Source organism: Catharus ustulatus, chromosome Z (assembly GCF_009819885.2).
Source record: "Catharus ustulatus isolate bCatUst1 chromosome Z, bCatUst1.pri.v2, whole genome shotgun sequence".
Lineage (NCBI taxonomy): Eukaryota > Metazoa > Chordata > Aves > Passeriformes > Turdidae > Catharus > Catharus ustulatus.
In genome coordinates, this window is record NC_046262.2 from 10,173,981 (window position 1) to 10,200,523 (window position 26,543).

Consider the following 26,543-nt stretch of genomic DNA (forward strand, 5'->3'; position numbering starts at 1 on the left):
TTACAGCAGCCCGTGGGGACAACAGAATCACCATTACTCCACGAAGATCAGAAACCACAGAGGAGTTCCAGCTCAGCCTCCCAGTGTACCCAGGGGTGCAAAATCCATTGCCACAACTGCAATGTCTTGCTTGCTTAACTACTCAGAGAGAACCAGTTCTGTTAGGACTTCATAGAGAGACGAGTCATACAGGCCAAACACAAATGTCTAAAAACAGCAGCAGGGTGGGGATTATTTTTTTAATTATTTTGGAACTTAAGTGCTGTAGCAGCCTTTCTGACACACACTCAAAAAAAGTCTTCCTCAGCAAGCAATTTTCTTAAAGGAGTCTGCAGAAGTAACATATAACAGATATAGGTGCATTTAAAAAATACCCTTGGCTTCCAAAGTGACTTTTTTTTGACTGGTCAGGCTTGGACTTAGCAGTAAATTGCAGCAGTACTTTCTAAAGCAGAAATCATCTCTGACCGCATCTACGAAACAAACATACAGAGATTAGAACTGCATGGAAAACCGCTTCTCTGACAAGCTACCCCAAATATTTTGAACAGAGTATTTCATTTTACTCCCATCTCTGAAGAACATGGTTAGTTAATCTCACATTTAACCCTCTGCGCCAACATTTGCACAGTTTCTGTTGCCGTGCTGGAATCTACACACAATGTGATCTGGCTCAGCGCTCACGGTGCTCCGGGGATCAATTACCATTTTATACATCAGTGTTTCATTACTGAGCCGTGAATGTCCTCCAGCCAATCCGACCCTCAGCTCCGCACTCCAAGACTCTAATCTTTGAAAATTAGGTATTTGGCAAGATACACTCCAAGAAAGAAAAATTGCCGGACTCATGCTGGTTTGAATACATCCAGCCTCCATTCACAAATACTGCCATTGCAGTGGTCACTAGATTTTTTCAGCGATGTGATTAAAAAGGAAGCAATGATAATTGTGAAGTGGAAATGCACTCTCATCTGTCACTACTCTTGGAAAATAATGAGCTCTCTTCCTTGTTATGTTCACTGCAATATATCTTTGGAAAAGTCTTATAGAGATTAATGCTCAATTGCTCTAAATGAGCTTAGCTTTATTTATTCTAGGAGAGGATCTGGTCCCAAAGTCCCAATAAGCAATTACTTCACTATCCTCATTAAAGGAAAATCCTATATGGTAGCTAAGACAGGACTTTGGCCCTGTGTCTCCCCCGTAAATTCAGCGATGGAAATTTGGCATGCTTTATATCAACAAGCCATGCCTAAGTGCGTACTTTAAATGAGGCTAAGATGCACAACAGCAAACACTGTAAATCTTCCTACAATAAGGCAAACTTGACATTTCTGCTGCTCACCTTCAGCTTTGCTGCCTCCTTACCCATGTGGTGCCACAGGACCAGGAATCTCACTGAGCTGGTAGCTCAGGAAACCCATCTGCAGCACTGTAAATACTTGAAATAGTTAATTCTTGAGTAGCAGAGACTTTGGGGAGCAGAAGCACCGCATGCCCAGACAGATTGCCCGAGCTCCTGCTGGACTGGAGGTACCAAGAGAGAAGGGAGCTTTGCCACCAGGAGGAAAACCCTGGGGAAAAAAGCAAGTGTGCTCTTAAAAACCACTGCAATTCCAGTCATCTGTTTTGAAACTGCAAGTGCTGTAAAGTGACAACACACAAGCCACAACCACATGTTGGAGAGTTTGTTTTAAATCACGAGGTGAAAATAAGAATCCATTATAACTTTGCTCAACATTCCCGGGCTGGTATGCAGTTATGCAGCCCACGCAACGCTACAGCTGTGGTAGTGAGGTCTCAAAAATCTGTTCCAATAGGAGAAAGCACCAGAATCAAAAATTAGGACAATGCCAAAAGTCTCAGACAGCTGCAATCATCCTCATGCAGCTTTGCCTCTTTCACCACTTCTAACACACCAGGTGAATCCAGGCGGTAGGACAAAAAATGGTTCATGTTTGGAAAGTATTTTTTGCACAAGTTTCACAGTTCAGCAAATCTAAGGATCAAAGCCTCTTATACTGGCCACCCAAAGTACAAACATTCCCTTAAATAACTCCTGTAGAGAATTGGGACTTTCCTTACCTTGTGGAAAGTAATTGGACATCAAGCAGAAAATTTTTTAACTAAGTGATAAAAACCCTCTGTCATGCAACTTAAAGGGATCAGCCCCCATAAAGCCTTCAAGAGTTATTAAAAAAAAAAAAAAAAAAGAAAAAAAGGAAAACATACAGTGCACAACTGATACACAACTGACTAAATACTAACAACCAATCATATGACATTTCCATTACTTTAACAGAGATTCTGTGAACCCAGTGCTGGCATTCTGATGAACAAGTATGTGCAGAACAGCAGCAGGGAACATATGCCAGGCACTGAAAAAAATACAAATTTTAAAATCCTACCTTTAGACGACTCTTTAAGAGAAAAAGATCTGGTTGTGATCTGTCTTCCTCCAGATACTAATAGAAGGACAAAACTCCAAATTATCTCTTCAAATACACACACAGAGAGCAAGTTTTCATACATGGATTTTTGTGGCTGGACACCAAATGCTGTTCATTTTCAAACCAGTGTAGTCCAGATGCTCATTGCCTCTGCTGAACATCTCACAGATGCCACCGAGCTCCTAATCCCCCTCCAGGCCCAGGAATGGCCTGTTTGCTCCTTCTATGTGCTAGAATTCACCAGGTGTGCTTTAAAGCCACTGAACAAAGGAAACATAACAGTTAAGAGTGGGTTTGTAGTACTTCACCTTCCTCAAACACTGATTTTAGTGAATATCATGCAAGTACAGACTTCTCTCTCTGACACACGTATTCACAAAATGTATAAAGCTAATGCCCTAGATCTGTTGTGTCCTCCGTTAATAATTTAGATTATTGGCCATTTTAGGCATATACAACATATGCTTCAAAATACAGTTCCTTCTTTTCTTTTTCCATTCTATAATGACCCACTCAGTGTATTTGATGTTTTTGAAGTGGCTGTGCTGCTTTCTCAAAACTCTGCAAGACCACAGTAATCCTCTTCCTGGGCTTCTGGGCTTCTGTGAGGCTCACAGAGATGATCTATTCTGGTCTTTTGGCACTAACCATAGAGAAAGACACAGATTAAGGTTTTCAAGATCATTTCTGCCAGAGACACACTCAAATAAGCAAGTGAGACAGTGACAATTCTATTTCAGTAATGCCTTCAATGCTTAGAGATGACGCAACTGATATTTTCAGCTCTGGTCATTCCTACAGCTAATAAGAGTACAAATTAAAAATGCCATTCCCACTTCATATTCAAATGATCAGTTTAATGCATCTGTTATTTTTCTGAGTACTTTTTGTTTTTGTTTTTTAAGATGAAAATAAATCTTTTCCAGGAACTGTTAAGTGTTGATAAAAACAGACTAGAAGACAATGCCATTTTTATCTGTTCAAGAGGAAATATTTAACATCACAGCCCTGACACATGTACTCTTGTTGCCAACACCCTGCACACACAGTGCCTATCTGCGTGTGGATCACCCAACAGCCCAGCTCCACAATCCACCCTGTTTACTGTTTAGGACCAGGATTAAAGCCAAAGCAAGCTCCACCTCCCAAAAGGCAGAAGAAGGGCAGTTTGTGCAGATGTTGAAGTTCTGATGAGAAAGACAAACTATAAACAGATTTCCTAAAAGATCTGCCTTGGGACAGTCTTATCTAGCAATTCCACTAATTCCCTTGATAGGGAAAGTAGGGGACTGTGAATGAAATCTGCAGACAACAGATAGTTGAGAAAGTCTGTCAACTCAGAGGATGGGCAGAAGTGTATTTAGAACATTTGAGGACTAAGACAACTGACAGGAGGTACAGCTTGTAATAAAGCCAAGTGCAGTCATGCACTTTAGGATTAAAGAAATATGTTCTGCAGCTTGGAAGCTCAACAGTTGGAAGTGATATAGAAAGGGAAGATTTGGATGGCTTAGTGGCTCATGGCAAAGAGTGTAAAAAAGATGTTGCTCGATGTCTCAGTGAAGAACGGGAAAATATGCAAGACACTATTAAGGTCTCAGCTGGAACAATGTTGCAATTTCAGGTTACAGGGTTCAAGAAAGGTTGTGTGACACTGGAATAGTGCAAGGAAAGGTCAGCAGGATGACCTCTCCCATGAGAAAAATAGGCGATGGCTTTGCAACTAGAGCAAAATGAAGGCTCTCTTTGTGGGGGGAAAGGAAAGACAAAGAAAGATACAGTAGAAACCACCTAAGGAGAGGCATAGGCCAGAACTTGAAAGAAGGCTTAAAAAAAAATTAAAAAAAATAAAAATAAATTAAGTAGGAGACTGACTGTTCAGCACCTGAAACTCTTCAGGATGGCTGTTGAAGACAGACAAAAACATGGCCAACAATGCAGGAGACGTAAAGTTGGTCCTGATAATATAAATCCTTACCATCTACAGCCCAGTGAGCCCACCAAAGTTCAGGAGCTGCTTTGCTTTGCTACCCCAGAACCTCCCAGACTTTCCCCTACCTGCCACCAGGTCTTGTGCTGTCACCACAGACATGGTGTTTAAGCGTATGGAGAGCCCACACTCATGACACAGACACAGCAGAAGCTACTTTGGCTTCCCAAATCTCTATACAGTTGACATGGGGGTGGCTTCTCCCCAGAAAACTTGAGGCTACGCCCAAATTAGGTCAAAAGAAGACAACAAAGGGAGGCTGGTGAAAAACACAGCAGGTCACTCAAAATTAGTTAGAAGAGACACACTTCTAAAGGAAAGGAGGTGGTTGAGGGCTGAAGGCCTTAGAAGACATCACTGTGATAGCAAATGATTCACCCTCATGGCTGAACTCCCTCAATATTTCCCAACATTGCCCAACAAAATTAAGAGTGCAGGCAGGTTCAAACAAGGGCAGTTGACTATCTTGCTACTCCAAATTAATCTCTGTTTCAAAGCAAAAACATGAAGTTAAAAAGGGGACAAGGGTGAGAGAAGGAAAACATAGAGGCTAATTAATGTCAATCAGTATAAAGACCCATGACTGATGCTTTTGACATTACCCTTCCAGACAGTGTTCCTGCAGACACTTGAGTGAGCGTGAGGCGAGTGCAGGAGTACTGCACCAGAAGTGGGATTAGACAGGAGGTGCCTGGAAAATCTACACAACAAAATCTACACAAAAAATCTGCACAAAAACATCTTTCTCAAATATTTGTATACAAATACCTTTTCCATATGTTGCAGTATGGAGACCTGTGGATGTTTATGCCTTCTGTACCATCTCGACAGCAAAGGCTTAAAACCCCTCTGTAGCAGGATAGAAATTAGACTCCACGTTACTTCCATTAACTACTGCCTCTGTCACAGGAGACGTGAAAGGAAGAACTACCCCTAGGAGCTTTTCTTCTGTGAATTTACCATCCCATTGCCACCTTAGATTTAGAAAAAGACACAAACAGAACAACTAGCTAATTTCAGAATTTTTTTCCTACAACCAAATACTTTGCCCATAGAGGGGCTTTGTGTGTACATATTCCTACAGTTACTGTACTCTACTCAAGCTTCAAACCTTACAACAAAACATAGGGTATTTTTAGGTCCTCTAAACTCCCTATCCATGAGAAGATAATGAGTCATTAGTCAATTACATAGTTTATACAAACAGAAATTACCAATTTCCCTCTATTCTTTGGATCACAGTCTAGTGTTTTCACTGTGCAGCATCTTTGGGACTGGCAGACCCAACGTCCCCTTCACTAGGCAGAATTCTGAAAGTCATCATCGGAACACCAACGACAACAATTTACTACTCTTAACCAAGCACTGGCAGGAGGTTTTGCTAAGCAATGGAACACAGAATGGAAACTATTTATATATTGTAGCTTTTGAGTTCCAAATTAAATTATAATCAGTTCTTTGTAAGTGTCCATAAAACTATCAGTGTGTGTTCCCACATCCCCCGAGCACTCTCTTGCAATTCACCTGAAACACAAATAACTGCTTTGGCCAATTCTGCACTGTTTTTACAGGGCAGCTGAGCACACGCAAGACAATATAAAATTATTTTTCCCTGCTCCTCCAGAAGTGCCCTGGCTGCTCAAGCCAGCTGCTGCACTTTGCAGGCAGCTGCACTCTCTTAAATTTTAGTTTTAATGGTAAAACTAATTTTTCAGCCATGAAAAGTTCAGCTTTCTACATCGCCAGCAGCTGTTTCTGGAAGGCCATTCAAGTATCAGGGCTGAGTGGCAGCTCCTTTAGAAGTTTCTTTGACGGAGGATAACCTCAAAGACCATCTTGGCTGGTCTAAACTTCTGCTTTATGTAAGGCACATTATAGTTTTTAAGTGAAAGCAACACTTTAAAAGGATTGCAGCAGCTGGACATGAGATGAGACACTATCTATCCTTATCTAAAGTTTAAAACAGAGCCTACAGCTAGGAAGGAGCAGACACATTCTTACACATTGGTGTAAATCACAAATAATTTAAGTCCAGCTGGAGAGTGAGTACCCTAAAAAGAGGTTTCCCTTTGAAGCCCTATAAATTCTGAACTCCCTTGGAAGACCCCAGCAATATCTCAAGCAGACAGAAAATGCTGCTGCATGGACACACACCTGCTCTTTCTACAAGACACATCCTACCTGTCTCAGTTTACTTTTACTGCTAGCAGGCACTTTTCAGAGCTATTCCTTTGCTTTCTCTCACAGATGTGTCCACCACTCAAGAGGAGTGCTCCACTCCCAAGCCCTTTTTCACTCCCTAGTCTGCTATTCAGACACCAGCACTGGGAATTCAGCAGGGTAGCACAGTTCTAGGTCTTGCATCACTATTGGGTCTTGTTAAGTAGATGGTGCCTACCAAAAGCATTTTACTTTTTTCACCTATATTTCATGAACAACATGAAAAGGCTGAGGTGATTTCATGCACAAAGCATTTCTACATCCTTCTACAGCCTTCTTCCCAGGAGAGATACAGGAAATTACTTCCCTTTGCTGAAGAAAGCAACTTTCCCCAATTTCTTACCAGTTGGCTCATCATCAACCAAGCAGTAGAGAATTTACACCAGAGATGTCACTCAGTCAATAAACAAATCTGTTTTGTACTCAACCCCAAAAAGTCTGAGTAAAAAGCTCAGCACGTCACACCTCTCCCTAGGTCACTAGTCAAGACCCACAGAATCAAGACATCAATTTCAATAAATATTTTCATACTAAAGAATCTGGGAAAAAGCCAGGAACTTCAGCCAATTGGATGAATATACAGTACAAGCCAAGCAGTCCCCTATGGTTATCCTGTCTCTGGAAACTGGCCTCTTTGCAAGTCATTTACATCTCACGCTCATTCATATTTTAAAAAGGTCTTTTAAAAGCTGTTTCCTACATGTCAGTGTGTTTAAGGATCTCAATAACATTTTGCTTTCATTGCTGCATCCCCCGCTTTCAGCTTTGACCTAAAAGAGCACCAGAGCTATAACTGGATCAACACACACCACAAAATATCCTGCCCCAAAAGAGGAAGGTCAGTGTTCAAAGACAAAGGACAAAGGTCTTTTGCCTGGTACCATTAGTTGACTGCAAGATAATCTGTGAACAAACAGCACATAAGTCTGACTCCACCAAAGAATTCTTGACCATCCTTACAGACAAGAACTTGAATATAAGCTTCCTTCCTGTTCAGTAGGACAAGAGTCCTGTTCCTCTCTACAACTCCTGTGTCAGCAACATCAACACTGCCCTTGCTCACCAGCAGCTGCAGGGATTTGCAGACACATTCCCTGTCTATTTTGTATATAATCACAGTACTACTTGGAAGCCACAACACAGTTTCTTGAGACAAAAGGTCAAATTCTGCAAATTACTGCAAATTTCAGCTCTGGCAGAATTTATCTCCAGCCAAAAGCTTCTTCATGCCCTTAGGACATGTGGGACAAACTAAGATGTTGTGGGACAAGTGAACTACACCAGTGTGGATCTAAATTTTCAGAATGCAACACTGGCAGCCATGCCAACAGCCTTCCCCTTGAAGGAAACCAACAGCCTTCCTTGAGCCAACAGCTCAACTTAAGTTCCAGATTTACACTGAATTTACATAACGTTAGTTTTAGTCAATCACTTCCTGTCAGGAGGAGAGTTATATATGAAAAAACAAAACATGATATGGGTATGACATGGCCCAAAGCTGCCCTAAAACCTGGGCCAGCTCACTCCAGCACAGGGCTAAGCAAACACTGCCACACTGCATCCCATGCAGGTCTAGGGGTAGCACAGCCACCTTCTCATAAGGCTTTAGGGATCTATTTGACCTGAGCTGAGACAACACAGAGCACTGCAATCACCTTCTCACAATCACTAGTCCTGCAGATAGCCTCTGAGACATCAGATGGACTGAGGTTGTGTCCTCAAGTCAGTGAGTCTCTAAACACCTCAGCTCTCTACAGCTCTGAAAAACAGACCAGTGCCAGGTTTAGGCTCATGTGACTTCAACCACTGATGACTATCACAAAGCACTCTGCAGAAAAGACAACATTTTCCCTGAATCCTGAACTAAGCTCTTAGTCATTTACTACATTTTGGCCTACAATAATAGAATTCCACTGTGTATTTTAACTGAATATATTATTCCTCATTAGCAGTCTCAGGCTGTTACAAGTCTTTAGCCTAGCAAAACACTGAGTGCAACTACTCCACAAGTGATAACATTCCCATGATGAGCAAAATGTTTCTTGCCCATCAGGTAGAGCGGAGGTACCAAATCCTGCTCCACAAGTTGTGAACCATCTCACAGGCAGTGCAGGCTCTGCTGCAAACCCAGCCTCTCCACTAGACCAACAGCTACCACAGGGTAAAGTTGGGGGAGGAGAAAGAGGAAAAGGAAAGAAGAAAAATTACCAGACTGAAGAAATGTGTCTCAGCCTATACTGAATGAAAGTGCATGTGTCTGTGTGTGAAGTCAGGGCACATTCACGTAACTCAAACCTAACTAGGATGCTCGCAGCCAGCATTTTCAGCCAGTATTCCTCACGGGCTGCTGCTCTTCTGCAGTTCCTTGCAAACATGCAGTACCCACAGCAACATCAATTTCTAGCCACACATCTCAAACTGGCTACCACCTCAAGTTCCCCACAATCACAGTTCTACCAAGGCTGTGGACCTTACAGAACCAGCCAGAGAGAAGAAAAACTTGACTGTTGTATCCCAGGGCTAAAAGGAGAGTGGAGAAAAAGCCTAACACCCAAACCAGCCAATGACTCTTCACACCAAGCGAGCAATTTTATAAGGGAAATAACATCTGAACAAGGCATGCTGCACACACACGTTCTGCAGCTGGAATCTCTTGAGCTGATGCACCTCTTCATGATACAGAAGTCAGAAAATAGCTCAGCCTTGGAGGGCTGGTGTTAGCGGCTCTGTGATCCTATCAAGCAAAAGCTTGGTAAAAAGCTAAGCACAGACATTAAAAGACATAGAGAGCTAATCTGCTAAGAATCATCTCCTCCCCATTCCTCCCCCCACTCAGTGCACTCTGTAGACAAAAGAATTATTTCAGAGAGTCACCAATGTTCAGCCTCAAGGGAAGGGTTCTGTTTGACCAGACAGAAGCTGTGAGCCATCACAGCTCTCGGGAGCTATCTATCCCCTTCTCTGAGTCCCCCTGCTGCCAGACTGCATGTGTTAGAAGGAATGTCTCTGCATGTAAAGAGGGGACACTCTGCAACAGGGCAGAGAGAATTGCTGTCCAATGGTAGGGTTAGAAACACCTCTACTGAGAGTGCTCCACAAACAAAAAATTGTAGGCAGTACCCAGACCACAACATGCTGTCTTCGTAAATTCTTACCCTAAGCTCACATGATTTATCAGGCAATAACAATGAAGCACTATATGGCACTGACATACTGTTCGGCATTTGCTGGAATACAGAAGTTAGCTATACAGAAACCAAAGAGATCTTCCCAATTCACATAGCTGACCAGCTCTAGAAAGTTATACCTTGTGGCTTTGTTACTCCCATGAGCACCTCAAACACTAAACATCAGTGACATAAAAGCCCAACACCCTCCCCTTTCAGTTTGGGGTACAGTGGGTGCATACAGAAATCTGGCTGTCACAAGTGGGGCAAGCACCCTGGTTCTACAGTCTGCCCAAGGCTCTTTCCCTTCCATCTTTGGCATTTGAAGAAAGTTGCTCCCCACCAAAGAGGGGGCATACAAAAGATGTTTCACAAAGGAAAAGTTCCTGCCATCTCACTGTACTTGCAGAATAGGATTCCTTCTGCTCACACGCAAAGTCAATCATAGTCATACATCTGCTAAATCACAGCAAGATCCTTCCATAGCACCACAGGTTTTCTATTTCAAGTGGATTAATAATTTGCAGGCAAGACACTTTCCTGACCATGCAGAAAAATCATGACATAAAGGATATATCATTAACACATTTCGACTAAAAGATCACACACAGAGATGTATCAGGCAAGATGACTAACCCTTCTGTTGAGAGCAGATCCATGAGAGGAATGAAATTCTAAATTATGATTTTCTAAATACCATGATAATATTTAGTCACTAAGTAAAAAATCTTTCCAAGACATACTAAGAGACATGCCCTCTTTTCAGGAAATAAAATTAAGAACCTAATTTCCAGCTTCAAACAGATTGGAGGGACCTTGGTGTAACAGATTCCAATACCACACAGCTCAAGATGAAGAAAAAGCCTTCATCACTCCTCTCACCCACTTTTCACCAGTATCACCCAGCGGCTTCCCATCTCCCCATACCTTCTCAATGAAGGGGATCCTCTTTTTGAGCCAGGAGATGGAGCCAAAGGGACACTCCCTACTGTGAAGAAAGGGTGCGATGCAGGGATAAAGAAATTTGGATAGGGAACCTCAATTCCTATTGTTGAGGGTGTTACTATCAGTCTATTGCTATCAGTCAGTATGAAACAGCAATTCACAGGTGCTGTACAATACAAGGAACAGCTGCCTAACTCACAAAACAGCTCTAAAAAAGTTGAGACACCACCCACCTAGCTAGCAAGCACCAGTTACTCCTCTTAATCCACAATTTAAGAATATCTCAGAATTAGAAAATTAGGACATATACAAATTTCTAAGAAACATGCTGACCAGAAACGTCAGGCATCAAAAGCACTGTCAGGAGACAAATGAATTAACCTTTATCATCAGAACTGCTGCTGTTTCAGACACTAACACATGATATTTCTGAACAGCACAGGGTCCAGTTCAGATTGTGGATGCATTCACAAGCCCCAGTTCTGTGAGCCAAACGCACACACAGCACACTGTTGTGCAACACAATACTTAAGAGGCTTCCCATCTGCACTCCATTTCAAAGCATATTTTATTTGTTAGTTTCATTTAGAAGGTCCCCCAGTTCCGCTGCGAGAGGACCCTGCCAAAACTCATCTGAGCAGAAGCACTGGATTTGTATCACCACAAAGTAACTATGAAATAAAAATGAAGTACAGCTCTGACCTACATGCACCAAACACACTAAACACCAACACACTTTTGTTTGCTCGGGGATTAGGAGATATTTAAGGAACATGATGGCTGTGGCACTTGAATGCCACCAAAAGCTCTCCTAATTGAAAGCCAGGAATCATGATAGATTTAGGAAGTAATAATTCAGTTCTATTTTTTGCATCCAATTGAAAGACTATATTTTCCTTATTAAAAGCCTTCAGTACAGAGGCTTGCCAAGAGAAGCTTCTCTGCAAGGCTTTCAGCAGCGCTTTCATTTTAAAAATCTAGTGGTCGTGCGTCCTACAGGAAAGCATTTTGTACCTGGAGTTGTAAAGATTTTCTCCAAACGAACTGTTTAGTGGTTTTGAACCGAGTCCTGTCCCCATGGGAGCGCGTACCCTCCTGCCAGATCCCAAATGAAGTTTCTGCCCAGCCCCGATCCCGAGGCCCCCGGCACGGGCTGGGGAGAGTCCCGCAGCCCGCGGGTCACCGCGGCTCCCGCCGCCCGCACGGAACCCTCCGGACCCGGGCGGCAGCACCCGGGTCCCCCCGGGCCGCCGCGCACCCGCCCTGCTCCGGCCGCCGGCACAACTTGCGGCTCCACGCTCCTGTCCGCCTCGCCTCCCGTCCTTCCGCCGGGCTCAGCCTCGCCGCCACCGCCGGCGACACGGCTGTCCCCGCAGCCCGCCCCCCCAGCCCGCTCATCCGCTCCATCACCTGCCGGCGCCGAGCCGCGGAGCCGGTGCGCGCCGGCGGCGGCGGAGGCTCTGCTGGTGCTGGTGCCTGTGCCCGCGCTGCTGCCGGTGGCTGCTGCCGGTGCCGGTGGCTGCCGCTGCTGCCGCCGCTCCCGCTGTCGCTGCTGCCGGCGGGGAGGCACCTTCGGCGGCGGCGCCGCCGCCTCCCGGGCGCGGGGCGCGGCTGCAGGCGGCCACGCACGGCCCCGGCCGCCGCCCCGCCCCGCCCCGCCCGCCGCGCAGGTGGGAGCGCTGACCCAGGGCACGGGGACCCCCCCCTGCCTGGGGACACGGCCGGGCCCTCGCCCCCGCAGCCCACCCCTTCCGGAGCTGCAGCCGCCCCCGCCGGGGGGATGTGCCGAGCAGCCTTGCGCTGCCTTCGGGCACCTTCACAGGTCGCTTTCCAGCGGGACCTGCTGTAGACACGGTGCTTTTCACACTTGCTCCACCCAAAGCAGGCTCCTGTTGAGAGGTGTCCTGCGTGTGCGCCCCCCCTCGTTGAAAATATTTCTCACTCTCGGCATCCAAATTAAAATCCCCACTGCTGCCTCCACAAAACTGCCGGGAGCTTCCACAGAGCCTGGCCTGTTGTGCCAAAGCCAAGTGTCTTTATCACAGGCTGTCATTTAACATCTCACGGCCATTTTCCAGGTGTGTGGAAGCCGATTCCCGACAGACCTAACAGCAGCCAATATTGCATTTTTTACTTCTGCCATCCAAAGTGTACGTCTGCGGTCACAGCCATCTCCTGATGACAGAAGTTTTGGCCATACACAGGTGGAAAACCCACTGCTATAACTAGGAAAAAAAAAAAAAAAAAAAAAAAAAAAAGTATAACTATCTTTGCCCAAGGAGTGAGCAGATCACAGATGTAAACAAGATGGACAGGGATTAAATTCTTCCGCTGAGTCCCGTGCTGTACTCAAGCCATCTTTCAATGGCTTAGCTTTGCTCACAGCAGTTCTGGCTCCCAGAAGCACTACCCTGCACAGAAATAATCATCCCTCCTGTTTTTCAGGATTTTCAGCGTGATTTTCAGCCTTCCGTGATTTTAGAGGGAGACAGGAGTTCAGAAGGAGATGGAAGAGCCTCTGAACTGTGTTCCTTGGAGCAAAATGCATGGCCTGATGTCAGTGCCTCAGCTCCCAGGCAGCACAGGCAGTTAATTAGGTGCCAAAATGAAACACACCAATAGTTAACATACCTAGAGCTAACCCGAAGGGAAGCTTTCAATCCTTGGGATGTGCGTCTTTCTGGGGCTCAACACTGCTAACCAGGAAATGCCTCCCTTCCCACCATGATTCATGGCCTGACATCTCCTGAGAGAAAAAAAAAAAAACAAAACTCATAAGCCCCTTCATTTAAAAAGCAGAGATCAGATTTTGAGCACAGTGTGAGGAGGCTGTGATAGCTGCATCCGTCCTCTGAGCAGCAGAAGGGCTGGGGAGTTCATCCAGGATATGGACAGCAAATTCCATAGCCTCTGCTCAAGAGGAGAGAAATGCTTACCAGCATTATTTTCCTAGGAAAATAAGTAGCTCCCAGATGACTCCTGCCCAAGGCCCCATCACCTCTTCTTTAAATGTATTCATCTGTGCAAAACAGAATCCGAAGTTCAGGATATTAATGTGGGAGGAGAGTCCCACCCAAAAACTGTTAGTGTTTTGCCCACAACCTGGTTATTATAATACAACAGCGTTTTGGAGCAGGAATCACACCCTCGGATGCCTCCCTTGGTGTCACTATTTATGCTATAGTCATAAACAAAAAAGAGACCAGAGAATTATTCTGCACAATCTCCTATCATACTTGGAAGTCAAGAAGGATCCAGAAGGATCCAGCAAACGTTTATCCTATGGGCCACAAAATACGACCCAAATTCCTACTCAAATGCAAAGTAAGCTGCAAAGTCCTGCCTGGTAAAATCTTGGCAGAGGCAGCCTAGGCATTGAGACGGTGGTTTCTCCACCTGACTGGCCTGAGGAGGCACACTGGAGAGGGAAATGGCATGCAGGGTCCCCATGGCACAAGGAGACAGGTGAGCTGCTCAGGCTCAGATAAGACTGAAGTGCCCTGGAAGAGAGCACAGAAACTGCCTCTCAGGCATCAGGATAGTCTCTGACTATTAGATGCCTCCCAGCTTGGTGACAGCTGTCAAGGGCTTTTCTAGGTCTGTTTAAGAGCCAACACCCCACTGAAATTTGGGGGATTGGGCCCTAAATCTTCTTAGCTTTTATTTTAAAGAATATTGATAGCATTTACATATTTTACGCACATACACACAGCTGTGCATTTCAAAGTAATCTGTTGTGCTATAAGCCAAAACAGGATTTGAGTCATACAGTTCTATAAAGATAAAGCATTGATTTATCTAAAGAAATCTGTCTAAAGAAAATGGGCTTCATACATATGCAAGAAGAACTACTTAGCACAGATCATTCTCTTCTGCCCCACAGAATTGGGCATCAAATTAATTTCTAGTTTGAGTTTCAGGAGTACAAATGAAAATTTAAGAAAATTGAGGATGGTGGACTGATGAAACCATTTCCCAAGGCAGTCAAAAGAAAGTTACAGAAAAAGCCACTTCAGTGCTTAGCTAATAAAGGTGCAGTTGGAACCCATGCCACAGCACAGGGGCGATGCTGGATGGTATTTTTGGGACTGCAGTTATTTTTGGCTCTTTCCTTATGATTGTCTTTGTACAAATAAATTCTTGATTCACATTCAGTGAAACAACAAATACCAAAAATCACCACAGGACCACAAACTAAATGTCACAAAAATCAGTTTCTCTAATGTCTGAGTATGAGAAGTTAACACTTGTAGGAAACAACTGAGGAAAGTTATGTATTAGTTCTGTTCCTAAGTACTTTAAACTGCTCCATTTTTAAGCCTTGACTTATCTCAAGCATTACCTGCAGAAGCTGGAAACACCAGAAACATTTCTCTTTACAACAGTCACAGACATTTCCTGTGTCCTGGGCACCAGATGTCTGCCATCCCTGACACACAACACACAGAGATAAAGTTAAATGGTACACCTTCCCAGGATCCGCAAGACCTTTGTGGATCTAATGGGCATCAAAATGAATGTGCATATTTAAAAGAAATTCCTTTAAAAACACAATAAGCATCCAGGATCACATATAAGCCAGGACAACTACATGATGTTCCCTTCTTCCCTAAAACAAAACAACAAACTTCAGGACTCAGTCAAAAACCACCAAAATGACACAACAGACAAATGATACTGGATGGGCATCTAGCATGCCAGGGCAGAGTCAAGGACTGCAAAAACCCCACTCTTCTCCCAGCTGTGACAGTATGAATACAAAAATCCCTTCCCTGACCTCTGCATGGCTCTCCTCACAGTTCACTTGGCCCATCTGCGGCATTCAGGCCAGTGAGTTTCCCCAGCCTCTGAAGCCACCACCTCCAGAGAAGCCCCATTTCTGCACCACATGCTCTTATGCTATGAGAGGACTGCCACAGAGAAAATCTTTCTCTCTCCATTTCTTCTGCACACAAGCACAACAAAAGTAGTTTGGGTTGGTTTGTCTTTTTCTGAAAAATGCAAGTTTAATAGCTCCAACACATAACTACTACAAACAGCCCTGGAGAGCTGAATACCACAGCCCACAGCCAGCATGCCCCTACAGCCACCCAGAGCTCAGCTGGGAGTTACACCCTCGTCTTTTTGTGCTGGCTGCAAGTTCATGGGATGTGCAGAACAATTCCAATGACCAAAAATATTCCAAGCAGCTCCAGGTTTGGCTGAAAACAACCCAGTCCTTAATCTTTACTGGGGTTTTATGTGCAAATTGCAGGCAGACAGGCCTTTACAAGACCTAAACTAGAATTATTTGTAAACACTCACTTATTCTTGTCGCCATACAAATAGTAGGAAATTAGATGCTTTTTCACTGATTTTTGGGACACGGTCTGATGCCCTGTCACTGTGTGTCTGTTTTTCATCTGTGCTCCTTATTCAGATGGGCTACAGTCAGAGATGTTTTCTACAACAGAAGGCAGAGGTTTTTAGGTAAAATATGGAAAGGAATCCATGGGAAACTGTATTGAGAGCTGTCAAGAAACTGAACCTCTCAATTTTATTTTTCTGTTCACTTGTCCAAAATTATTATTTTATAGCACTCAAAACACAGTCAGTAGTTTGTAATGAAAACACAGAAACACTCTTTGTCCCAGAAGACTGACACTGTGGCTTGCTATGTTAAGGCTGTTATTTAAAATGTTAGTTAAGATCACTAGTCTCCAGTAGACTCTTTTTCTTTTCTTTTTTTGCTTGGTAGTTTCCTTGCAGTGGGGCAAGGTAAGACTGACTGCATTGATAACCCCCCCCACTGCTCCCCACAAGCCCATTTCTGGAATATGATCTTCAAAATATGCTCCATTAGCCAGAGGTTGAGCTCTGAGGGCAGAGAGTTGTTTGTGAAATGTTTATATTTAGTAAGCAATCATATTAGAGCTGATTTTATGCATTTGCAGTTTATTTATAAGCTGATACTTTAAAAAATCAATTATATAGATTTAAAAAATACTTTTAGAGAATATTCCATGAAACTCCAAACCATGATGCAATGTATTGATATTATATAGCTCTGACTTTGCTTTATAATTATTTTCCTTATGTGCTTGTAGAATTTATTTAGAGGCTACTATAAATTGGAATAAAGCCTTACACAGCAGTTCTCTAATTCAGGTAACTTTGTAGTGCTAGAACAATACAATATCACATAGATCACAACAGTGGTGATTTTCATGGCATTAAGTATATTGTATTTAATTTCAAAATATAAAGCAATAGTTCCGATTGGAGAGCAGAAGTATAAAGAAATGTACTGGTATTGCTGAAGTAAAAGAGAGAGCAGTAAGCCAGAAACCACATGGCCTTTAAGCAATTTACCTTATCTGCTACATATAATTCAAGTTACAGTTATTAGAATGAAAAAAATTATCAAGCTATCTGTCACGTTGGAATCCCTATTTACTGTATGCATTTTTCTCAGTTATGGCCTCTGTTTTACAGTAATTTCACAATTATACACCGCACCTGATTATAAGCCACACGTCCAGGTGTCAGCAACTGTCTTGGGTTACAATACAGAGTGTGATCAAAGGTATCTATTCTATCACCATCTGATGAGGGTGGGGGCAGTGATCCTTATCTCCACGGGAGATGTTCTCAGAATGGACCATCCATTGAAACCAGCTGGGGCACTGTTCTTTATCTTTTCACAACTCACCCTTCCTCCAGCCAGTCATTTTCTGCTAATGGCCCATTGAGTCCCACTGTGGGACTGATAAAATTACTGCATCCCATTGGAAGTTGCTCCAGCCAGGGGGAAGAGCCCAACATTTCTTACCAAGATAAAAACAGAGGTTTTGGGACACTAAGGTTGCCCCTTTCTCCACTGGACTCCAGAGGAAAACCGGATTTCTCCACATCACCACTGGACCTCCAGAGGGAAACTGCACCTTCTGCAGGAGCACTGCTCCAACTGAGCCACATCTGTCACTGCAGGAGGATGCAGCCACCATTTAATGGGACTGCTACCAACACCCTGCCTGATGGGGTGTCGGGTTGTACTCTGACTTTGTCAGGGTTTGGAGTTTGTTTCTTTGTAGTACTGTATTTCTATTTTAATTTCCCTAGTAAAGAACTGTTATTCCTAATTCCCATATTTTTGCCTGAAAGCCCCTTGATTTCAAAATTATAATAATTTGGAGGGAGGGGTTTACATTCTCCATTTCAAAGAGAAGCTCCTGCCTTTCTCAGCAGACACCTGTCCTCCAAACTAAAACAGCAACTTCTCATTCTTTGGCCATATATAAGCCACACCTGATTACAAGCCACAATTCCGGGTTCGGACCAAAATTTTAGTCAAAATTGTGTGGCTTATAATTGTGAAATTACTGTAATTTAAATTTCTGTTCACTTAATACATTTCACTTCTTCACAGTGTATGGCCCAGTTCTAAGACTCTGCACAGGAAGAACATGCATTTGCTCAAAACAATCTGTTATCACTAAGAGTGTTTTTTTTCCCAGGGTGGAAACATGTATCTAAGCTTGTTTTTAGAAATTACAACTTGTGGGCCAAATTTAGAATTGCATTACCCTCTAAAATCAAATATAAAGTGAAAATCCAGGCTTTACCCTGCCTTGAATTCAAAGACTCCCATCAAGACTTTCATCCACAACATGCAGTCAGACATTTTCTCCCAGATAAACTTTCAAGCACCGAAGGAAAAAATACCTATCAAAGATAAAGTATCTTACATTACATACTCACTCTTCGACCTCCATTGAAATTCCATTCTTTCCCTCCCAAGCTCATGGCACTTTTCTCTGCTCTTAAACTTTCTCCCATACTGCGCAATTAAGACAAACTTTTTTTTTCCAGCATTAAAGAGTGTGTTCTGATTTTTCCTTATGTCCAAAGGTTACCACTTCACAAAGTATCCTAAGGACATTTTTACTACCAAGAAATATTTTGACAACAAGAACTATTTTTAACTGCACTAAGCTCTGTTGAGTGTAAAATGTTGCACGGGGTGCTCAGCAGCCTAGGGGAATACAACTATCACAGAGGTTTGTTTACTTTGCACAAGAATAGCAATCTGAATATTCTCTGTACACAGAACATGATGCACACCTCATTATAATCCCAAAGAGTCAACAGAGAGGGGAAAAATGTACATCAGACCTATCAACCCCAATCTGGAGGTACCAAGGTGCTGCTGCAGGTTGGAAGGGTTCTGCATACCTGTGACTGTTCAGGTCTCATACTGGGATTTCCAAAACCACCAGATGAAATTGATTTGGGCAAGAGAGCAACTAGCCCATCAAAGTCTTGCTGGCAATCTGCTCCAGGATGGTGCCTCCAGGTGCTTTCCCTCACCTGCAGTGTTGCAAGTGATTTAGCCATGACACAAAATAGAACATGACCATACTTCCCAGAAAAAGCATAAGGCAGATGAAGCATAAAATAAAGACAAGAGAGGAAAGGGCCATGGAGAGGAGGGCTGGTGTCAGTTCCTAGCCCCTGTCACTACCTCAACAGCAGGATAATGTTGGGCTAGGGGTAGCAAGGCCAGCCCCTCTGCTAAAGAAGGCTGCCAGGAGTGAACTGACCCTCAAACACATCTCAAGGTGAGTAACAGCAGTTCTGGCACTTGGTGTTTTCAGAGCAGATAAGGAAACAGTGTTTTACCCCCTTGCTAACACCCAGCAGGATGCTTAGGCTCTACTTGCACTGCCAGCACACCAGCTAGCAGGACTTGTGTAGCAGGTAGGGCTACACAAGCTCTCAGTTCAGGGATTAACTTTCCCAAGTTCCCAATTCATTGCCCATATGTGCTTCCTCACTAGGATTTCCTATCAAAGCAACACTTTTCCCTTCTCTTCAACTACAAAAATAATATAGGCTACAATAGAGGCTGTCCCCTCCAGCAACCTGTGCTCCACCCTGGAGTCATTTTATATTACTCTCCCCAGTGTCCTAGACCAGGGCTGTAAAGATTGTGGCTTTCATTTTACGCTAGAATAGACTCCATTAATGCAATGTGCTTGACACTTACGATATTCCAAGTGAAAGCCCAGATCTTGTTTGCCTGTTAAACATCGCAAACCGTCCTGCATTTCATCTGTGTGGACTTCCCAGCACATATCAAAATGTGTCATCCACTCGCCACTTACTAATGTTTCAAGAGTCTTCCTTAAAATACACATGAAATTTAGGGGGATTTTGTTCCAGGAGTCTTCTGACCATTCTGTGCAATCAGAGAGGGTAGCTTTATTTCACAGACTGGATTTAATATACAGAAACATACTGCATCTGTTTCCAAATATTTTCTTTCTAAAACCGTTACGAAAACTGGTGCCAAAATGTGCTCATTCCTCTTTAAAGGAGGAAACCTAATTTGGGTTTCTTGATCCAGATCATCTTAACACCCAGGCTCAATTTTGCTTGCTAAAGCAATCTACAGGCTCCAACTAATACAAATTTAATCTCAAGGCTTCCTGCTTGGGCTGAATGGGTCCAGCACTTCTTTGCTGTAAGATCCACACCACGTATCAGGCAGCATCTGGTACTGATTGCAGTTCTCAGACACTGTGTCTATGGGCTCCATGGGCAGGATCTTTCTTGGATTTCTGATCCCTTTTGGATTTTTCCCTAGGCTACTCTTAATCTTGTTGGATTTAAGATTTATGACTGGTACTCACCTTTTTTTTCTTTCTTTTTTCTCAGGTGTGATGTTTTCTTTTGGACCAATCTGTGGTAGCTCACCATATATGAGAATACACCCTGCAGGTTCCATGGTCATAACCAAGGAGTCACCTCTTTACTTAATCAATCCGTCTTGCCATAACATTTACACATACAAAAATCAGGATCCTCCTCTATCTCCTAACACTTGGGATTCACCTCCTTCCTCCTCAATGAATATGTAGCCATTTTACAAGGGATGAAAAATAGTTTGCCTTTTGATTGTACTAAGAAAGAAGGGGAATTCTAAACAACAAATGTTCTTCTTTGGCTTCAGGTTTTCATTTGGTAAGATTCCAAGCCTTCCTCCTAAGTCAGAGCAGATTTTGCCATCAATTGAATGGAAAAAAATAAATAAATCAGGCTTTAGTAATCATACGGTAACATTTTGATCAACTGGCACAATCTAAAGGTTAAAAGTTCCAATATTCAGGCAACCTGGGGAAAAATAAGAGCAATGCTAAATTTAAAACTTATCTATACAACCAAGCTATTTCTCCAGGACAGATATCCAGGCTAATTTGATGAATGCTGTTGAAAGACCAAGTGGCAAAACATGACCAATAAGGAAACTCTCACGTTCACTTTTTTGTCCCATTCCATGCACCAAGTTAGTCCTCAGAAAAAGAGCTTGGGGAACTCCAGAAACAGTATTCCATGGACTAGATAAAAACTTCCTCCCTGTGTCTGCACCTGAAACTCCCACATCACTCCTGCACATATTCCATGGGCTCCTTGACTGGCAAACCGGGGACCACAAAGCAAGGGGAATGTGTGAAGTGGTCATGAGAGAGAGTAAAGTCTGGGAGCTGGGGCAGGGCAGTGGTCCCTGCTGCTCCCAGTATGTGTTTGCCATACAATGAATTAATATGGTTATATTTAATCCTGTTTTTTTTCTTTCTCACACTTACCTTTGATACCAGTTCCTCCTCAGCTTCCCAATTAGCCTGTTTATACTTGCAAGGAAGTTCTCACAAAGTACGAGTTGTGCGTTGTGTTAAACAGGAAACTATTTAATCACATTTTCCCCAATAAAGCCATAAAATGGCCCCTTTTCCCTTAACAAACCCCCATCCAAAGTCTTTAGCCTTTAGGGAGTCTTTTTCACCACTTCAGCTCTAAAAGATAACACAGTAAGGTATAATATGCAAAGTTTTATAAACCAGAGCAAGCACTTCAACCAGAAAACTGGCGGCTCCAGCAGGCTTGGCTTTGGACCTTCTCTGTTCACCACAAATCTCAAATACTCTATCTGGAAATCAGACTTCAACTGTGTGTTGGCTAGATCACCATGACAAAAACAAGGCTGAGGGTTTTTTTTTTTTTTTCATTTTTTGTTTTTCCACAAAGCAAGCACTAGGCACAGGAAAGGACAGGGTTTTGGCTTCAAGACCTCGGAAAAACAGAATTCAGTTTTTCCATTCTGTCATTATTCTAGGAAAATCTACAGGTAAATAAGTCTCGCTCTAGTACACTGACACCTCTTGGAGACACTTGGGAAGAGGATAACAGCTAAATTCATAACCTAAGTTAAACTCAGGCAGGTATCTTCTAAGCTAGAGCTTATTTGTATTACCCAAATGTACTTCTGCAGAAACAGGTGTTTCAAAGAATTTTAGCCCTTGTGAAGGTACTCTGACTTTATAATGCTGCACCAGACAAGCAAATATCTGGAAAGAAATGCTGTGCCATAAAATCCAGCATTTAATAAAGTGCTTCTCCTCCCAAGAGCTCAAGCACCTGCAGAAAGTGAGCTGCTGTCATCACCTCCCTGTCACCAGGGCCGTGACCTGTTCACATCATGGGGAAAAGGCTTGACCAGAACCCAACACTTCTTAAGTCCACATGTGCTATCCATTAGGCTGTAAGACCCTGACAGGAGGTAGATACATAGCTCTAAGTCATATACAGTTTATGAAAACATAACTTACAAGTCAATGATTTAAAATAGAAGAATGCAGAAGGAAATAGAAGGTAAAGGTGGAGCCAGCATGGGCTTAATGTAGAGAGCAGCATGAGCTACAAGTAAATAGCAAATGCCACTAAAATGTGAAGAAGTCAAAACTTTACATGGAATTTAAAATAGTTCTTTACATTGGGTTCATGCCGGATTCTTACAGCAGCTTATGACTCCATATATAGCACAGTATATGACATTTTTTAATCTAGAGGAGATCTTGACTTGGCTTTGCAAAGTCATGCATGATTCCCTGATGTAGGACATGGACAGTGGGTCCCAGGTGTGCTGCTTTGCATGTTGAAGATTATATAGAAAGGGAAACTATTACTTTTCCTGTTCTTTAATACTATTATTGATACTATCATTAAATGAGAGAATATCCCTGAGGCCGGGAAAACCTCAGAGAGTATGGGAGCTAACACCTGCACTCAGGATTGGTTTCCTTGGTTATTAGGGCTGGCTGAATGTTTTTAACAGATAATGATATCTAATTTAATTACATACTAGACAAAACACTTCTGATTATTATTCATCCAACCAGGATTAATGAATTTCTAAGTCCTTCTTCTGTCCTAAATTTTTTTCTACCTCTTGTCATTTACCTCTTTTGTTTTGAAGCTCATCTCTAATCTACCTGTCTGAAGAAATATGTTTACTTCTCTAACTTGCATGATTTTTTTCTTAATGATGATGCTTCCTAAATTCATTTCCACAGTTTATCATTCGTTTCTGAGGTCATCAGAGAAAGCATTTAAGCCACAAAATCTTTCTTATATAGCACTGATATTCTGCCTTTCTCATCCACTATTTAATAGAGAGCCCTTTTAAAGGCAGAGCCCTTTTAAAGGCAGAGCCCTGTAGTAAACCTTTGTTTATTTAGGATTTCCCACACCAGCCAACCCATTTGGCTTCTGTACACCTTTTTAAACTATTATTTCTTTCTCCACAGCATAACTGGTGAACTATTGAAATCTGATGTATTTTAACCACATAGTTCATCCTGATGAAACCGGATCACTAAATAATTTTCTGCTCTGCTGTATACACCACTTACTTTCCAAATGCAGGCCATAACAGAAAATCAGATCAGGGAGTAGACTATCTAGTGTATTGCTGGGACAGATGTGCAGTCGCAGGAGGAAATATGGAAGGCAAATTGGAATGGGAAGGCATTCCAGCGAAGCTCAGTGTTATGGAATTGTCAGAGATGTTGGGCACAGCAGCAAGAGAGCTGCACTGCAGAACACTCACCAGCAAGGAAGGCAGAGGGGGCGAGGGGGAGACGAAGTTGTGAGCCTTGGTGGTTCCTTGGTGGCCATGCAGGCATGACATTCTCTGGGCTACCCACAAACAGAGATGCCAGCCCAGGGCGAACCAACCTCCCCACACACCTACACGCCCAAACATAGCTCCTTCCAGCCAGGCAAGGAATAATCCCCCTGTGATTAAGCATTAAGCTGTCAGCTAATTTAGAGAGAGTGACATCTAAATACAAGCCCTAAAAGAAGGTGGTGATGAATATAAGGTTCAAACATAAAGCTTCTAATGCAGTAGGAGAAACAAAACTAAGAATATTTAGTTTCTCTAAGATCTCTAAAAATTTTTTCCCAGGAATTTAACATTTGCAAACTGCTTATCATACTTCTGTTAAGGCAGAGCTTAAGAAAAAGTCCTGCCTGGCCAGCAGCAATAATTAAAAAGAAATTCTCACCTATTAAAGCTTTTAAAACCTACAGAAGACCTCAGATTTTTCTTAGAGTTGCTATTACTCAAAAGTAAATGGCAAATCTTACTTTGCTACCTAATGCCTGCTGGCTTTGAAGCCAATGCAAATACTGCTTTTTTATTCACAGGCCGTTGTTTTCAAAATAAAGCACTTTGGGGAATAAGTGTTTTACTTCAATTAATTGTGTTTCCTGTTTGGGGAGAAACAAACTAACAGATTTATTCATTTAGAGAACCTGACAACTGCAGATTGCCTGCTACTGTTTTGGAAAAAATATTTTATCAAGAATGTTAACCCACAAGTCCTGTAAATGCATGGGATTTGCAAGATAATCCAATAAGGCCACTATGGTGAATCTCCAAAGCACTAGTGGCTATCAGGAGAGGAAAGGAGACAACAGTGTAAACGGATTTCCCTAAAGCCATTTTCATGTTGCAGTGTCTAGAGGAAATTTTTCTTCTGCTAATGTTAGTTTGGGAGAAGGAAGGAAGATAACTGGTGACAAAAAAGAAATTCATGCCCATGGAAATGTGTTTCAAATCTTACACCTGAGCTTTAAGGAAAACAAAACAGCCTTTATCTATAGTTACCACTTTTATACTACAATGAATAAAAATATCCCTTAAATTAAACTAAGGTCCAGAGTGACCACCTTTGATTCATACTGATTTTAGCAGCTGTTTATGTGTACAAATAATTTGAAAATAGTGTTGTTACTAACATCCATCAAACAAACCATACATTTAGTGAACCCAGGAATATATGCATAAATTCTTAAGGAAATAAATAATAACACAATACCTTTCTGTTTCCTAGGTCTTGTGAACCACTTACACATGGTATTTAGATTTATCCTCTGCTCTTAAATTTCAGCTACTGACATAAACTACAACTGGTAACTTCATTCTTAGAGGACTGGATTATAATCTTTTTTACAATTGTCACATAAGGGGCATCTCCTAGAAGTCCTTGAAGCTGCACAGGTGGAAAAGAGAGTCAGGTCTCCATCAGCAGTTCTCCCTTTGCATTCCAGAATAGCCAAATCTACCCAAAATACACAACATATTTCTTGCTTCTTAAAGGGATTAGCTACTGTACTCTACGAGCTCAAAAATCAGATTATATTATGTATATACACTTCTTAAAAGCATGTAAAGAAGCAATTTTCACTGCTGTCTTGCAAATGCCTAGATAAGACAGGCTAAAATTCCCGGTTGACAGAACCCAGAAATTGCTTAAAATATTTATATGACATTGCCCTCTAGAGGAAACCGAGAAAAATCTGTTTTAGTAGAACTCTTTCACAGATGAAAACATTAAATGTTGTTTTCAGCAGAACAATTAGTGTTTGTTAGAAACCATTTTCAGTGAGAACATCACACACTGGTTTGGCTCCATTTGTCGTCCACAAGTTTTCAAGACAAAATTCCTCAACTCTAGCCTGGGGTTCTGTATTCAGATAGATGGTACCACAAAGTCTATTGATTACCACATGTCTGTGTTTTTCTCTTTGCTATCAGAATAAAAATAGCCCAGGCTATGAAAATTTGGCAAACACTTAGTAATTCTTTAGTTATGATGGCAAAAAGAGACACTGGTCAAAGTGTTGGAGGATGGGAAGGAAGACTTCTCTGACTTTTGTTTCATTGAATTGTTACTCGTAATGGTGTAGGAAACACAAGTCAAAGTCATTACTATATTAATCAATTTTTTTTTCCTGGTTGTTTGTTTTGTTTTGTTTTGTTTTGTTTTGTTTTGTTTTGTTTTGATCATCTGGTTATCTATAGCACTGACTATGGAGAAGGGTTAAAACCAGACCTTGTCACCTTTTTAAAGAACAGAAATTAGTCTTAGGCATAGCTGAGACAGTCATCTCAGTCATGTTTCAACAATTCTGCTTTATTTTGAAAAAGCCTGAATCCAGTTTCCATCTACCTATAGTTTCTCACATTCTTGTTAGAGAGGTTTCAGTTGGATGGGATTTCTGAGTCTTGGATGCTCTGGGGTGAAATTTGTTGCTAATAATCACCCTTTGCCTTACTCTTGTCCTGTTTTGGAAGGTACAAGTATTCTTGAACTGCCCCAAATCTTGTGGCAGTCCCTGCCAATTTATCTTTTCCCTGTTACTGGTCTATTAAACATGTTTTTCTTTGGAGGCTCAGGTGATCTTGCTGAACATCATACATTTTACCCAGAGAAAGAAGCAAGTACAATGAGTGATACTGCAGGATCTGCAGTTGATACATATGTCCTTCCCCTCTTAGCCCACATCTGATAAAAAGGAGACAGAAAAATAAGTTTCAAGGAGCATATGACACTGCTTGGAGCTGGAGGCAAGTGTCATGTCAGCTAAAAAAAGCAATGAGCT

General features: G+C 42.4%; 1 protein-coding gene across 4 annotated transcripts in view; it reads right to left on the reverse strand.

The window, feature by feature from the left end:
* Positions 1-26,543, reverse strand: part of PDZD2 (PDZ domain containing 2) — a 201,808-nt gene that overhangs the window by 102,696 nt on the left and 72,569 nt on the right. Inside the window, exon 2 of one of the 4 annotated variants that reach the window (XM_033085234.2) lies at positions 13,404-13,518. The exons of the other annotated variants lie outside the window; for them this stretch is intronic. The gene's annotated coding sequence lies outside the window, so the exon portion shown is untranslated. The remainder of the gene's footprint in view (positions 1-13,403; positions 13,519-26,543) is intronic. 4 annotated transcript variants of the gene reach the window in all.